Source organism: Gymnodraco acuticeps, unplaced genomic scaffold (genome assembly GCF_902827175.1).
Source record: "Gymnodraco acuticeps unplaced genomic scaffold, fGymAcu1.1, whole genome shotgun sequence".
NCBI lineage: Eukaryota > Metazoa > Chordata > Actinopteri > Perciformes > Bathydraconidae > Gymnodraco > Gymnodraco acuticeps.
Window position 1 is genome coordinate 2,735,075 of NW_022990459.1, and position 17,895 is coordinate 2,752,969.

Here is a 17,895-nt window from a genome sequence, read left to right on the forward strand (position 1 = left end):
TATTAGTATAATGAAACAGATGACCGGGATTTGTAACTAGCGAAGTAGGATATTTAATTGGAACAACTAACAACGGTAATGAATTGAATCTGTTCTGCTTTTGGATGAGTCATGAGGTATTTTGGGAATCGTCACATTAAAACATGAACTTCAGTGGAAAGCTGATCTAATGTTCCCCACTGAATCACACATAACCTTTCATCTGAATTATTCAACCAGTTTTAAGGGGAAATGTGCCTTTTCTCTCAGGACAAATGTTTGACACAGAATCAGAAACCCCTAATATGATTGTATTAAAAAAAGAATATGAATGAATAAATATCCCTCTAGTCTACACCATATTCTTGAATATAATTGTATTGTTATAATACATTAAATAATGATGTGCAAGTCCAACCCCTGTAATCTCTTTAATTTAATAATGCAAATTATAATTATGATACATTTTTTAAAACTTTTATTATATACCTTCTATAGTGTTTTGAACCGACAAAACACAAGATAAATCATGTTGAAAATGGTTTTTACTCTTTTTTTTCATTAAAAGAAACAATTCAATGTTTACCATCTTAGAACAAGAGAGCTGCACACGTTTTTAGGTAATAACATTACATTTAAGAAAATGCTTAATTAATTATTTCAAACACAATGACTTTTTTTCTCCCTTTAATTTTTTTAAAATTATAATTAAATAATTGCTGACATGAATATTTTCTGCAGTGAGAAAAAGAATGACCAAATAGACACACATTAGATTTAATTATTTAGTATTTTCTCCAGCAGGAGGCGCCAGTGTTCGTGTATTAGCCCTCGTGTTTGCAGCATTACATTACATTGCATTTATCCAAAGCCAACAAAGACTTTTAGGTTGATGAATCTGGGGAAAGCAATAATAATAAGTAATAATAATGGAGATTAAGTGACCCAGTTTGATATATTGCTCACAATCCAATAAATATATATGTCATTTAGGTTCAGAATATGACTCAGGTCCTCAATTTGTGTCCATTATCTTCATTTTGATTAAAGGTTTATCTATCCCTCCATTTATCCCTCCATCCAACCTCTCCGCCTCCTCAGCCAATCACAAATCAGGAGATCAGATACCCTTAAGTGCAGATAACGGCAGCCGATGCACATACACAAACACACACACATTTTTTTTCTTCCTTTTTTTTTTACATATAGTAATTGTGTTCAATTATATGTTTTGCTAACATTAAGCTTGTTTTTTAATAAGGAAAAGAGAGGTACAAACAGTTGTTCTTCGTATTGTTGAAATCTCAGATAATAAATTGAAAAGACAAAGTTCTTCCAAAGAAAATGGCCTTATCGCTGCATCAGCTTGCTACTTTTGTTTCCAAATGTACAACAGGACATGAAGGAAAGTCTTTGTGTGTGTTGTAACTTCCTTTTGCTATAAATGGAGAGTGTTTGGCATCTTAAATAATTATATTGTTGAGTGTAATAGTTCATAAACACACAGAGGAAAGTGTCATCATTACTATTTACATTTAAAAGCAGAGACATAATTGGATACACTCAATATAAACACTCAGGAAAACACCAGGCAGACATATTAGACCCGTTACTGTGTGTAACAATTTGTTTACGGACAAATGCTGATAATACTCTACTTTAGTGTATTGTATTGTGCTGTAAGGTAGACTTAGAGAAGCTAAGAGAAAGGGGCAATATAAGGTAAAGCACAGTAAACAATAATCCTAATATATATGCAAAACAAAGACGGAGATTAACAGTCAATGTCCATGATATCCTTATTGTTGATTTCATTTATTGCAATTTACTTTGGATAAGAGAATCATCTTAATTGAAATGTAAAATAAGACATATATTGCATAACCCCTGTCCTCTGAGTTAACATTACATCCTACCGATCCTATGCTGCACATTGTGTTACTAAAGCTTGTTAAATTGGAATATTAATTGGACATCATTTAATTTAAGCATCTTTTTTTGTTTCGAACTGTCTGTCCGGTGCTCTTCATTGGATGTTTTGGTGATAAAATAGACAACATTTTGTTCATTTTTTTTTATAGTAAAACACACTTTCGGACACTAAAATGAATAATAATAAATGCATTTAATTCATATAGCATACTTTAAAATACAGCAACATCCTAAGCTGCTTCACATTAAGGGGATACAAATCTTAGTAAAATGTTAAAACTGGTGAATTAAATCTGCAACCTGTGTCTTTTGAAGGCAGAGAGAGAACATATAAACATCCAGCTACAGTCAATTTATAAATGTGTGAGCAAAAGATGAGATCGGTGGCCTCAGTTAATTACTTTCTACACTTTATTAATTGTTTTGCCCTCTCTCTTTGAAGCACGGACGGCGGTTCACCTGAGAGTTTAAACATGCACCAGACACCATGACGCTCTACAGGGCCTCCACATTAACCCACTACGAAGTCAATAACCTTCGCCTAGTACCCTTTTTTATAATCCACTCAAAGTCTTCGTTAATTGCCTTTTACCAACAATAATCTCTTGCAAAACACGTGTTGCCAGCTTGTCTTGATTACTCATCTCCGAGATTAAATAAGGCTGAATTTAAGAGTCCGTTTTCATAGCTTCAGTATCTACAAGGACAAGTGCCTAAAGCAAGTGGCGGCTGGAATGAATGTCTTGGCCTTGTGCACTACAAAACACATTTAATGATTTCATTCATACTGAATGATATCTTTCTAGCAGGAATAAGTAGCCTATCCTCTAGTGTATTTAACTGTCTAGCGAATTCTGTCCTGAACGTATCAACAATCTTGTAACTGGAAAACACTTCTCAAATGTTCATCCATCACTAGGGTCATGGAAACATATGTGTTGTTGCCATGCAAATAACACTAAACTACTAAGAGGCACAGGCTTCTTTTCCCCCAGCTGGAACTGTCATTTAACATTGAATGCCGCTTTCGGTTAACTCCAACTAAGGTAATCGTGAACCTGTGTGTGATAAATAGGAACATTGAATATAGTGGGTGATCAAACTCGCATTACAATTTTTTAATTGTTTTTTACTTGGTTGGTTATCTTGGTTTGTCATTGGTTTCTTATACTTGACTTCTTTTGACTATAATGCCCTGCACTGCACCAATGGGCTTACTGCAGTGTTTTATGGTAGTTGTATTCCCCTCTACACAACAGAACAGTAGTTCCTTGTAGCATGGCTTGACGGCTTATAGCACGTCTCCATGTTATGGAACTGCATTGAATATCATGTTTGACAAGGTTTTATTTGTGAGTATTGTTTTATGGAAGTACAATAACTGATATGTTAAATGAAGAAACAGCTGTCAGCCTTTCATTGCCCTTGAACTGTAAAATGTAGTTAAAGCAGGAAATCAACCACTCCCTAGAAACTGTATCAGAAGCCTCCGTTTTTGTGCGTAATTTCCCAAGAATCCAGTTGTTTTTTTGTACATTTATCAAGTACAACAATCTGTTTATTAAAGTAATGTTTTTTCAGCTTTCAAATGCTTCCAATGTACACAAAAAATGTGCAGGTGTTTGCTTACTTTGCAAAGATCAGCGCCCCCTTCCTCTCTCTTCTGCAACGTGAAGCAATCCTTTAGATTTCCTGCCAAAAGCAACCTGCTGCAGTGCAGAGGAAGCTCATGGCTGACAGTTTATCATTCATTTAACTGTTCACTCTTTAAACAATTATTCTATTTAGCAATACAAAAAACACATTTGCCATTCAGTTTGCTAGCATTTATTTATATAGAACACCAAGTGCCATCCGACCATAGAAGATATCTGAAGAATACATCAAAATGTAAACCTCGAATGTATGCACCTTACAAATATAAACTCCTTAATGTTACTTCCTTTTTTTTTCAAAGCTCCAGACATTCTTCTTTGACAAGACACAACTTCAAACAATGCACATCTGAAAAACACACTTAAAAAAACACACGTACTTTAACATAGGATTAAACTGTTTAAATACAACTGACTAGAAGATTTTCCATAGGTCAGGGTATAAGGTGGCTTTTCTCTAAAACTGTTAACATCTCGGCAAAAACATCAAAATGCAATACAACGGTGGAGAACACACATGTAGTATATTTAGAATATCTTTGCAAAACTAAACATAAAAACTACAACAATAGGCTAGAAAAGAAAAAAGTTTTGTGTTTTGACAACCAGATTCAAGATTTCAAAGCAGGGCAGTCAGAAGGTCAGTCCGTCTGAACAATAAAATAACACTCGCCTCTAAACCCTTGTTGCAGACAGAGATAATATCAGTGTTTCTGCTGGGTTACTTCCTGTAAGAGTCGCTCTGAAGGTGTGAACTCGTTGTGTGAGTTGGGTTTCCCCGTGCATTGCCCTCAATTAATTCTTCCACTGAATATGAGCAGAAGCAAATCAAGGAACGGCTTTAAAAGAAATCAAATTAGTTACTCTTTCTATGGAGAAAATGTATTTGCATAAGGGGGGAAGAATCTTCTTGCACACTGATTTAGACTTGTGATGAGAGGCTGCTTATTGTCTATTAATAACACATATATTTTAATATCTGCCAGTTTTATTTTTTTTGTAAAGAAAGCAGTTAAAAGAGGGGTTAATGAGAAGAAGAGTGCAGGCAATTGTACAACGTTATTCTTTTGTACAGAGCATCAATACGGGACTGAGGGACGGAGCATGTTCTATTTTTTTTACACGCGTTACCATGGAAACCTGCCCAGCAGCCAACCAGCTGCTCCAGAAACCCCCCCCTACACACACACACACACACACACACACACACACACACACACACACACACACACACACACACACACACACACACACACACACACACACACACACACACACAGCACACACACACACACCCACACACACACACACACACACACCACACACACACACACACACACCACACACACACACACAACACACACACACACACACACACACACACACACACACTCCTCCTCCACCCAGCCATCTTTTACACACGACCCCCGTCTTCTCTTCATATTGCATACCAGCACATGGATTATTATAAGCTGTTTTTACTGTAGAAAAAAAAAACTGAAACAAAAAAAACACACACACCTATTCCCTGATAATACACACATGCACCTTTGCACACACTTAAATACATAACTAAAGGTTGTGCAGCAGTTCATGATTCATAATGGAGACACACAACAGGAAATGAGTTGGCTTATTGAGAGAGAAAAAGATAACCGCAGCATTTAAAGTGTGAAATTGAATTTACCTGCCGAGAGCAGGAAACGTTTTAAGTGTATTTTTGTCAGGTGACGATACAGGATAGTTTATGATTAGAATAACGTATTTGCATATGCTGTACACGTACACATGTGCACACAAATGGAGCATAATAATTGCAATGCCTTGCATTAAACATCTGGGTGGTTAATATGTGAACAAAAATATATATACATATATAATTGCAGAGAACAACGTGTGGTATGCAGAACAATGAGAATGTGTGAGATACGGGCTGTTGAGATAAAGAGAGAAAAGTTCAAAAGGAACTGAAAACATATTTGAAATTCTTAACTCCTTATTCTGGCATTCAAAACGATTATTACTGAGTATCAGCAGGCATCTTGTAAATTGAATTATAAACTGTTAAATGTGTCAGCTTTTTGCCGTTACAGTTTATTTTATAATTGTTTATTTAATATGAATGGGTCATTTCAATAAGTCATCCTAGGAAACTTGAAATTATTAAGAAAGTACCGTACATAGTAATTGTGAATGTAAAAAAGTTAGATTGGAAATGAGACACTATGTAAAACATTGTTATTTATATCATTATTTTAAATGGTGGAACATCTTCAATATAAAGTAATAAACACATTTTTACATATTGATTGATGTAACATATTTCACAATGTACACTTTGACTCTCGCTTGTTTTGTTTTTATAAATATTCTTATTCTATTTTATTTATTTTGATCATCAAATGCACATTTTTACTTAACCTATTACATAAATACAACTCTTGTATTTATCTTTTCTAAAACGGAGCAACCGTCACAAAACAGATCTGATTCTGATCCGTGAGATTCTGTGTCAACGTAAAGAGTTTAAGAGAAAGAAAACGAAACTCCATGTAAGAAGTTGATGACGGGACGATATCTGATATATAATAAACGTCAGACGGATAAATATCGGACCAGCTTTAGTTTTTTACGCACGCTGATATGTGGCTGCAGCGAGGGCTTACATTTCCCTGACACAGTTTCATCGACCTCCCCGACCCCCAACCATCAACACAGGTCGAGTCTCACATTACTGACAGCACGCACACACACGCACACGCACTCACACGCACACACATGCACACACACACACACGGCCCTAAACACTCTCTATGGTGCAGTTTACTATGACAGGATGACATGAGATTATCACCTCTGAGATTGCACTCATTGATGGATCAAACTGGGACTTTTTGTTGCGTAAATGTGTAACCTTATGTGTATTTGTTCAGAACAACTCTTGGTACTTCCCTTTACATGCAGTACCGCTACTTTTTATTTCACTAGAAATATGAGAGAGGTGAGAGCTTACTTTGTGTTTAGAGATTTTATGTATCATGTTCAAACCTCTAATAAAAAGCCTTGTTTTTAACCTTGTGACAAAATGCATATCAAACATTATCTAAAGTATTTTTTCAACCTGTTCACATTTTGTATTGGAGCATTTTTTCCATTTTAATATGATGACGAAGATGATAACAACATCAAGGATCAATTCTGTCTTTGATTTAAAAACTGGTCAGTCGATGTCATCATCAAGGCTGCTTTTCTAAACTTTTTCATTTGATCTCTTAAATGTCAACTTCTCATGTAAATCTGAAAAAGTCTCACTTATACTTTACATTTCACAGATCATAGAGGGAGAACATGTAATTATCATCTATCCCAAATGATATTAAACAGCTTCTTTACACTGAAGAGTACATTTTTTATGCAAGTATATTTTATTGAGTTTCAAACTGTATTAAACTGTTTTTGTTTTTAAATGTTATGAGTATGACACCAAAAAAAGTCACAAAGTAGTTCCTCATTTCTATTGTATGTCTTTGTTTAGTTTCTAATCTTCTTAGAATCTTTTTCAGCATTTCCATTGCCTCAGATCCTTTCATTTGAATTTCCATGTAGGCAGACTTCTCGGCCCACTCCTAATAATACATTTATTTCTTCCAAATTCCCCCCCCCCCCCCCCCCCCCCCCCCTTGCTGCTGCCCATCATCCATACTGACACCCCACTCCTCTGCTGTCTCCGTTCAAAGCAGCGATTTATTCCCAGTTTTATCATTTCATCAATCCCTCCAATGATATCATCAATGAATGCATTACCTTTTGAAAGAGAGATGAAGGGGGTAACAAAGAGCTGCATTAAACCCCCCCACTCTCTCTCTCTCTCTCTCTCTCTCTCTCTCTCAGCTATCTCTCATCCCTCCTCGTCTCTCTCTCTCTCTCCCAACGCTCTCCTCTCTCTCTCTCTCTCTCTCTCTCTCTCTCTCTCTCTCTCTCTCTCTCTCTCTCTCTCTCTCTCTCTCTCTCTCTCTCTGCACATAGATGTAAGGCTCTCTTAGTGCAGCCATATGGAAATGGAGCCTCAGCAGATGGGAGGCCGTCCTCGTGACTAATGAATAATGAACAATAGAGAGGAAAGTGCTCCGTCCTGTTAACTGAGGTGTGATGTTCAAGATAGGCCACAGCTAAACATTCATCAATTGAGGGGTGCAGGAATGAGTCCTAAAACAGGGAAATGAGTTAGCATTTTAGCACGTCCAGTTCCCTGGTCTTAAAGTCAACATATTTGAGTGTTTTTGGTTGGATGCCTGAAATGAGATCTGTGGCTAAGAGATGTTGCAGTACATACCCCCACTGATGAATCTCTGAAGCTTCTAAGTGTCTTAAAGACAGCGGCTGGTGGTTGCTAACAGGCGGCTAAATAGGACTACTCATCACACCAAACATTATCCGCCTTTAGCTTAGCGGTGGTGACATGGAGTCTTGTGACCATGATGTACGTTAGCTTTTTACATCTGGCAATTTCCTTCAACTTTTATACAAGTGGTGTCACTATGTGGAAATGATCCTGCTGATCGTTATGTGTAAGTATAATAAACAATTGCAACAGTACTTATTTTCTGCAATATTCCAAAATCCAATGGAGAAAAAAACCTATTGCTTGTTATCAGGAGCCCTGGAGATGCTAACTTACTGGTCGGCCTTCAAAAAAGACGTCATCCCTTCTAGTGAATCGTGTCTCTGTGTCTAAATAACATGAGCGCAGCATCAACTTGCCTCTACTCTGACATCTGACCTCTGTTAGCTCACCAAAAGCATCATCTCTGAGTCATGCTTTGCTGGATTCAGATTGCGATCTTTTTTAGGGAATGCATCGTCTCAGTGTAACTCATCAGAAGAAAAGACTGATGGAAGGAATGTGGAGACATTTGTACTGGTACTTGCTTACCATGCTGCGAATGGATCTGGCCCTTCCTACATCCAGGACATGGTTAAACCGTACACCCCAGCGCGTGCACTACGCTCTGCATCAGCCAAACGACTCGCTGCACCCTCGCTGCGAGGGGGACCCAAGTTCCCATCGGCGAAAACACGTGGGTTTGCTATCCTGGCTCCAAGATGGTGGAATGAGCTCCCCATTGACATCAGGACGGCAGATAGCTTACACACCTTCCGGCGCAGACTGAAAACTCATCTCTTTCGACTCCACTTCGAGCGTTAGAACTATTAACAAAGCACTTTTATACTAATAAAGGACTGGCTTACCTAAAGCCAGTTGAGTAGCACTTGAAATGTTTGGCTCTATGAAACCTGATGTACTTATATGATTCTGTTTTCTTCAAGGTTGTGTCTTCCTGGTCGAATGTACTTATTGTAAGTCGCTTTGGATAAAAGCGTCAGCTAAATTCAATGTAATGTAATGTAATTTGGAAATGATTCGTGCACATCAGACCATTCAAAATTCCTCTGCTAGTGGGGGTGCATTTTGAATTTCTGGCACCATTTTAAAAAACTTGTTCTAGTGATTTTTTTATATTCCTGTGGATACGGGCCAATTTTGGAGGATCACATGGAGAGATTTCCATTGCAGCTACTGAATAATGCAGCTGGCTCACAGCGTGCTGGGAAACAGCCGTAAATCTGAGGATTTACTGACGGTCCTTCTGCGGAGAGGAATTCCCCTTTCAGCTGCCACTTTGAACTCTGATTTGAAATGTAGAGACGCCTGTTTGAATTCCATGTTGATTTGTAGAAAAAGAGTGAGAACAGACAGCAACTAAACTTCTATGACTTCCACCAGTAAATAAAAACAAAGCTTTGAATACCCAAGAAATACTAAAAATGTAAACTTACATCCATTTGGAGCATGGTTAAAATGATCAAAAATCAATATAATGATCATTTTAAACGTTTAGCTATTTAGCTAAATAGAGTCCTGTATTTGATCTAAAATACACTTTTCCTTAGATTCTATCTCTTAATAGCTTTTAGTGAACAACATGAAATGTCTGACAGTAGACACATTTAGTTTTAACCAAACCCTTCATTAAAGCTCCATAATGGGACATATTTCAACACAAGAATCCATGTTTTTATTGAATGCACCTGTCCATTAAAAGGACATATTTCAAGTGTCTTGTTTATCAATGTATAGTATACACTTTTAAAGTTTAACATGACATATTTGGTGTTTTGGCAACTTTTGGATCTCCACTAGTGTTAATATAGAACAATGTTTTTAGGTTATTAGTTTATGCCGAGCAAGATTAAAGAGGTGTAGTCACATGATGACAAATTAAAGTAAGATGCATTACAGGGGGTGCTAAAAGATAGTAACTGCACCTTTTGAAGCATTATTTTCTAACATAATCTGTTGCCAAAGGGCTTGATATGTTCCCATTAAAATGTTTCGTTTTGACAGCTTTCACACCTTAAGTGACCATTGAACCTTTTTTATTTAACGATTGGTACTTTTACTATCAAATGTGTTGTTCCTACTCAGGTTTCCTATGAACAAATACAAAATGCACACAAAGCAGGTGGAGAGAAAGTACATACTCATGGCACAGTTATTTTCTTTCTAACCATTATCAACTATTCTTATACTATTATCAAGACTGGAAAAAAGGCATGTGTAAACTGAGGGCCAAATGCCACAAGCTAAAGCAAATGTCCCTGTGTTTGCATACAGCTGAGAGTCACTCTAACTCGGCCTGATTAGCTGTCATATAAGAGATAGTGATGATTTTCTTTGCCCCGAACATTAAGTTATGAGTGACTTTTCCTCAGCTAGAGGAACGTGTCTCTCTCACCTCAAACCCACAGCTGACTGTTCCACGTTCACATAATTTCCATCTTGGGCTAAAAGTCGTAGCGGGGAAAAGCGAGGCAGGGGGAAAGAAATGGCTACAACACAAAAGAAACATAACTGCACACACTGATGAGATGTGTTTTTAGAGAGGGGGGGGTTCTGCTTTAAAGTAGTTCAGCTGCCAGATCCAGCCTCGTCACATCTGATTGTTCTCTCTTTCTGTCGAACCCTTACATTTTGTGTGTGTGTGTCTGTGAATGTTACTGTGACCTAGATTTCAAGCCTGCAGTGCAATACAAGTGATGGTTTGTGTGCGAGTGTGTGAAAGAGAAAAAGAGCTCAGTCTATGGTTAACCATACACCTCTCCTTTTCCCCACACACACTAAGACACACACAAAAAGGACCTCCTTCCAGCTGTGTCACACACACACACACACACACACACAGGGTTTTTAGTATGAATTTGTGTGTGTGTTGTATCTAGGTTGATTAAAATAAGTTAGTGTATTATGAAATGTGTGAATGGTTTTTGATGTATCTAATGACGTGGTGCGTTGACTTCCTGATTGAGTGATATGGATGATTGATTATTGTAGATCTGTTGATTGATAAGATAGTATTTGGTTTTGGATAGTTTCATTCCTGAACTTGTGGACAGTTGGTTAGCGTATTTTCTTCTTTGCATTGCCCAGGCTGTATTTCCTGTGTTTTAGTACGGAGATACAAGTGTTGTCTAATTTCTTGAGTAAATTCAATCATATCTTGAAAGTGTTATATTCTCAGGTATTTGTGATTTGACTCCTAAGTATATTGTATTAAGTGAAATAAAGGGGGTTAGAGATGGCTAACCAAATACAATGTTAGTCTTTTTTCCATCTCTGACCCTTTTACTTGTTTCAGAAGGAAAACATGACCTGGTTTCTGCAGACTGTGGCTTTTGTAGACAAATGGTTTTTAAATGCACTTTTCTATCCACTAATGTTTGACAAATGTCAGGAGTTGGTTTATTGACAGTGTAATGACTTGCAGGCTGTTCAGATTAAAACCAGCTTGAACAGGTTGTAGCAGGTGGAGTTCATTTACACAGAGCAGGCAGGTCTTAGCAGGAGGAGTCAGTCAGAATGCTTTATTTATCCCGGGGGTAACTTGTTTTCATGACAGTTTCTCCATTTAAGAATAAAATACAATAACATATAAAATAATTCAACTTCAGAATTTAAAGTCAAATGTTTAATAAAAGATCAAATAAAATACAATTGCATAAAAGAAGAAGTAACACATTCAATTATAAAAAAGTATAATACAAATATTAATATAAAATAAGAAGCTCAATTAAAAATGCACGATTAAAATATACAATTATAAAAAGTAGAATACAATTATGAATATACACAAAGGAAGTTAAGGTCAAAATATGCACATTGTACTACTAATCATACCATCTATATATCATACATACAGTCATTTATTAGTATCAGTTCATCTCTGGACCACATACCAGAATGATGAAAAGCAGGGCCGTTGTATGGACTATTTTTAGTCATTGCTGAGTTCAGTTTCACCTCTAATGTGGATTATATTGAAGTGAAGTGTACAAAACATTGTTGCTATGGTTACCTACAGTTTAATATAGCCTGCAAAGTGATTCTGAGGTCAAACTATATGCTATACTATATTTATTCTACACTTGCGTAGATATTACCAGTTTTTAACACATCCTAAGTGAATTAAATGTTAAGTTTGAGCAGAATGCTAATGCTGATTTTTGGGGACTGTCCCTAATGACAAAGGTGTGTGTAGAGTTGGAACATAAAATGATATGTTTGCCACTGTTGCATATCAAATAGTGACAAATGATCCAGCTTGATTTAGATTGCTTTTTGGAGCAGGAGAAGTCTCTTGTGTTATAGACGTTAGTGAAGAGGATGGAAACGTAACCAGAAAATAGGAGACTAAAGCTGAAACCTAAGATGCCAATAATAACATAGTAAAATCTAGTGAGGAAAACTGTCATGGTTTAAAGAACATAGCAATATATTCACTGATGTGTAAGCATGTGTCAGAAGACGTATCAGAAGTAAGACAACTGTATATTGAGGCAGCAATACATGAGCTAAACAAAACACTACTCAGCTTATTATTTTGTAAACATTGTAAATTGGTATTCTTCACAGTAACATTGATTACATATGGCAGAATAACACCCACATCATTTAAAGAATGTCCTTGGTGCACAACACCAGCTCATGTTCAGTATCGACAAAGTAAAATATCCGTCTCAACATTTTCTGTGTTGTGTTCTCCTTTCCACCCTGCAGACCTCGGCTCCCTCTCTCCTCCCCCTCACCCCTCCTCTCCTCCTTGAACCTCCTCCTCCTCCCACCCTCTCCTCTCAGACTCACCCACGGCAGAATCCTTGAAGCTTTCCTCTGAATGGCTGCAGGATAATGACCCGATGGTGCTGAGCTGAAGCTGCAAAACAAACTGTTCTGTGAATGCATTTTAAACAAGAGTGATTCAAAAGCACACGATGAGTAACTAAATCAGGCACAAACACATTTTGACAGTTAAGAAAACAACCCAAAACTATATTTAAATGTTTATTTAACTAACTTTGTCTATCTGCATCTGTAGATTTCTACTAAATACACCAAGTTAGCATTAGTGAATGTATCATTTTCTGACATATTCATATCAGAAAACTTGTACAATATAAACACTTATTTGTGTTAATGTGAGCAATCAACCTTGGATGTTTTATAATGAAATCTATTGGTGTTCACCTCTAATGTCTTAATTAATCTAGGGATACATTTGTATGGCAAAGATCGTCTTAAAATATCCGACCATAATCATTTAAATACTTGTAATTCCCTCTAATATCGTTATCAATATCACAATTGCACTGACAGTCAAAATAGTCGCTTCTTGTTTTTTTCAGCCCTAGTCTGATTGGTAGAGAAGATAATTTGATTTATCAGCTGACGGATTCCTCCTGTAACAAAGATGAGCTTTGATCAGTCAGCCTGACAACACGCCTACAGGAAATCTGATCTCCTGTCAGTTTCATTGAGCAGCTACACCTGTCTCCACCTTTAAACCTGAAGCAACTGACACCGCAGCCGCTGAATATGAAACATAACGTCTCTGTCTGCTTCCCTTTAAATCAAACGTCTGTTTACTCGTGGTGTCGTGACTGCAGTCTGAATTCACATATGAGCGGGCGGAAAATCATGCAAAGTGGACGTTTGATTTGAGGTTGCCAGGCAACAGTATAAGGCAGCAGCTTTTCAGAGTGACTCAATAGAAAGTGTGTGTGTGTGTGTGTGTGTGTGTGTGTGTGTGTGTGTGTGTGTGTGTGTGTGTGTGTGTGTGTGTGTGTGTGTGTGTGTGTGTGTGTGTGTGTGTGTGTGTGTGTGGTGTGTGTGTGTGTGTGTGTGTGTGTGTGTGTGTGTGTGTGTGTGTGTGTGTGTGTGTGTGTGTGTGTGTGTGTGTGTGTGTGTGTGTGTGTGTGTGTGTGTGTGTGTGTGTGTGTGTGTGTGTGTGTGTGTGTGCGCTATTCAATTAACTAGAGAGGGAAAACACACGCCTCGTTGCTACCTTCGTGAGTTTCCATTGGCTGATGTTAGGGAATAATGCAATGATTCAGCATTTAATATGTGTGACACAGCATTACATCCAATTATGACACAGCTTTTATCACTACATAGATAGTAGAATAATGTATTTAATTTGCCACCACAAACTGTTCTGCTATTATGAACCTTGCGCGTGGCTATCGTCTCCATTATAGAGATTCTATTGTTGTTGTTTTCCATTCCAGTTTGTGTAATTAACTAGACCCTTTCAAACTAGAGGCAAATTCAACAACTTAATGTCCCTTTCTTTTATCACTTTTGCCCAGGGATTGCTGCTAAAGAGGTTAGCATAGGTGTCGCTACAGTGTTTGAATCTTAGAAATAGAATTTGTATAATAGGAAAAGGGTGTTTATTTATTTGTTATAATCAAATCTGTGGATAGAACAAATTATTTTGATGTAAGGTTAAGTGTATGCTAAATTACTGATGTTTCCCAACCTGGGTCATCACCCTCTTTAGAGGTACATATTAAGGGTTGTAAGATAATTGAATGCCCTTACACACCGGTTTTTCGTTTTGGGTGAGAATAATTCAAACGTCATTATTTCAAACAGTTTTGTCATGAATACTTTCCAACAGAAAGCATATATTAAAGTGGTGAAAAATGTCATCATTTTTAAAATGGTTGAAGTTTTATTTTACGTAGGGTCATTTGAGATACCTGTAATATTTGCTCATTTTAATCATATTTTGGTAATTGAATACTCTTGCTTTCGGCAAAGGTCTGCTGTATCAGGCTAAAATAACTCGGTTCAGGAAACTTCATACATTCATAAAAATGAGTGTGATAGTTCATTTTAGTTCTTAAAAACAATAGGTTTGAAAATAATATATAAAGATTTGTTCTACTACAGAATCTCAAGTCAGATACTGTAAATACTCACATCGTATTTTACATTACATTACATTGCATTTAGCTGACGCTTTTATCCAAAGCGACTTACAATAAGTGCGTTTTTCAGGAAGGACTGCTTTTAATTTGTACCCCCTGGAACTATCTGTAGTTTCCTTATACCTGCCTCTTCCTGCATTTCCCTTTATCCTTCATCTCTGTATGCGTTACGTTATTCTGTTTATTGAGCAGGGTGTTGCTGTAAAAGCTGTCTGCCCACAACAAACACTGTAAAGCCTTATAGTCTAGCAGGAAGGCCCTCAGATTTTGAGATACCCCTACTCGGGTAGGGGTATCTCAAAATCTGGGGGAACAAATGACAACAATGATTTTTCTTATCTTTAGGGTCTCCCATTAATGAAATTGATTGTTGTCAAATTTTACTTTGGGGGAAAAAACGTTTTTTTGGTTGTTCTTTAGAACTACCCCAATCCCTGAAAAAGAACCAAATTAGACCAGGCCGAATGTGGGAAAGGTGACAAAAAAGCCCATAACTTAAGAATGACCACTCTTTTCCTCTTCATATTTGCTGAGGTATGAACCAGGTGGCTGTCCTACTTCACCAAATAGTCAGACAATTATTTAACTAAAAAAATACTGAATTATAGTCCTGTAAACTTAGCTTTAGTTTAGACGGAAATTGTACTTTTTGAAGAAATTAAATGTGTGGTCATGGTATTTGACATGTATGACAAAAAACTGTCCCAAACTACAGGAAGTACTTGAGGAGTAGTGGAAACAAGACTGCACTGTGCATGTTTGTGAGCCAGTACATTGTCACTGCTGCCCCACAGAGACTACACTCAGGATTTGACGAAGGGGAGGAGGTGAAGAGCATCGCACAGCAGGAGTCAGCAGTTTGACATCATCATCAGTGATCAGGAGGAGACAGACACAAGGATAGTGCCATACATCTTGCAGAGTCATATTCCTGCATCATTGTGAGGTCTGATGACACAGGTGTGGAAGTACTGCTCATATATTATGCAAGCAAATACATGTTTGGTTCATCTCTAGTGTACATGCATGCAGTCCATGGAATGAGAGAGAGATATGTTCCCATCAACTCCATATATGAGAAAATTGGAAAAGACAGGTCTAACTGTCTACCAGCATGTCATGCACTCACTGGCTGTGGCACAACAAGTCGTTTGTACAGAATAGGAAAGACAACAGCATTCACCAAACTCAAGACCCATCTCAGCGAGCTCAAAGATCTGGCCCATTTTGGACTCTGCCAGCTTGGAAGAGTCTTTGCCAGTCGCAAGAGAATTTGCGCTTCTGCTATATGGAAAAAAGTAAATTGGACTGATGTGCACAAACTTGGATAAACTGAGGTTCATAATTGTATCAACAACAGATTCAGCCTCGGAAAACCTGCCGCCAACAGAGGATGCATTTCAACAAAATGTACAAAGAGCAATGTTTCAGACAGCGATATGGTGTCACAGCCCAAACCCAAACCCTTGTTATGGAGTCCTGTTGGCAAGGGGTGGATTGTCAGAGATGGGGCCATTCAACCAGTGCTCTTTACAAAACCCCCAGCACCTACAGAAGTGAGAGACATTACTCACTTGTATTGCAAAGATGCAAAGTGTGGAGAGAGTGGAAAGTGCCAGTGCCTCGCTGTTGGCCTTCCCTGTACGGAGTTCTGCACCTGCTGTGAAGAATGTCAAAATGTGTCCCCTAACGTTTCTGAGGAACCTGACATTTAACATTATATTCTAGTATATATATACTTGACCTCTCACCGAATTATTTGATGATTTGTATACTGTACTTTGAATGAAGGTTCCAGTTTCAATAAAACCTGTTCTATTTACACCTATGTTTTAGAGGCTTGCCATTTAGAACTAATACACTTTATTGTATTGGGTTACTCTTATTCTGACTATTTGGTGATGTAGTTCAGCCACCTGGTATTTCCCTCTCCAAATATAATGATCATCAGAGTGAGCATTCTTAATTTATAAGCTATTGTGCCACTTCTCCCCCATTCGGAGTTTGACTGTATCAGAGAAGAGGTAGGCCTATGTCTAAAGAAATCTCATTCGCAATAGAACTGTACCAGATATTTCCATACAACTACTGGTTAGTGTTCAATAGCACCCTAGACAATTCAGTAATGGTATATTTTTTAGGGATTTCTGTTTTTCTGATGAATGAGAGAAAAGTGATTGAGTCCTATGTTCCTATCACCAAAAAGTACAATTTCCGTCTAAACTAAAGCTAAGTTTACAGGACTATAATTCAGTATTTTCTTAGTTAAATAATTGTCTGACTATTTGGTGATGTAGGACAGCCACCTGGTTCATACCTCAGCAAATCTGAAGAGGAAAAGTGTGGTCACTCTCAAGTTATGGGCTTTTTTGTCACCTTTCCCACATTCGGCCTGGTCTAATTTGGCTCTTTTTCAGGGATTGGGGTAGTTCTAAAGAACAACCAAAAAAACATTTTTTCCCCCAAAATAAAATTTGACAACAATCAATTTCATTAATGGGAGACCCTAAAGATAAGAAAAATCATTGTTGTCATTTGTTCTACCTCGGGTAGGGGTATCTCGAAAACTAAAGCCTTTTTTGAGGACTTGCTGCTGAACTATTAATAAACCAGAATACATCTAAATATACTAGGAAGTATATTTCTTATATAAATGATTGTTACTTTGAGGCAGGAATTATTTTTTCCAAGTGCTTTGTGCTCGTAGAGAGAAGAGAAGGGTAGCTTTTGTGAACGCTCACATTGATCCCCTTTGTATGAAAAGACATTTCATTTCAAGGGAAAGAAATAAAGTGCTGCTTTTGTTTACACACTTCAATTTCAGCTTTTTGTTCTTGATGGCGTTTTGCTTTTTTGTTTTATAAACAGCGTCTCATTTCATGTGTAATTGCTCTGTCTGGTTTCTGTGGAATACATTAGTGTCTGTCGAGGCTGCTTGTTTATTTTGGAACAGCTTAGTAAAGTAAATCAAACCTTCATGATTTGTATTAGTCGACCTCCC

At 37.4% G+C, this 17,895-nt stretch overlaps 1 long non-coding RNA gene across 2 annotated transcripts in view; it reads left to right on the top strand.

The window, feature by feature from the left end:
- Nucleotides 1-17,895, top strand: part of LOC117552517 — a 52,789-nt gene that overhangs the window by 18,564 nt on the left and 16,330 nt on the right. The window lies entirely within an intron of this gene.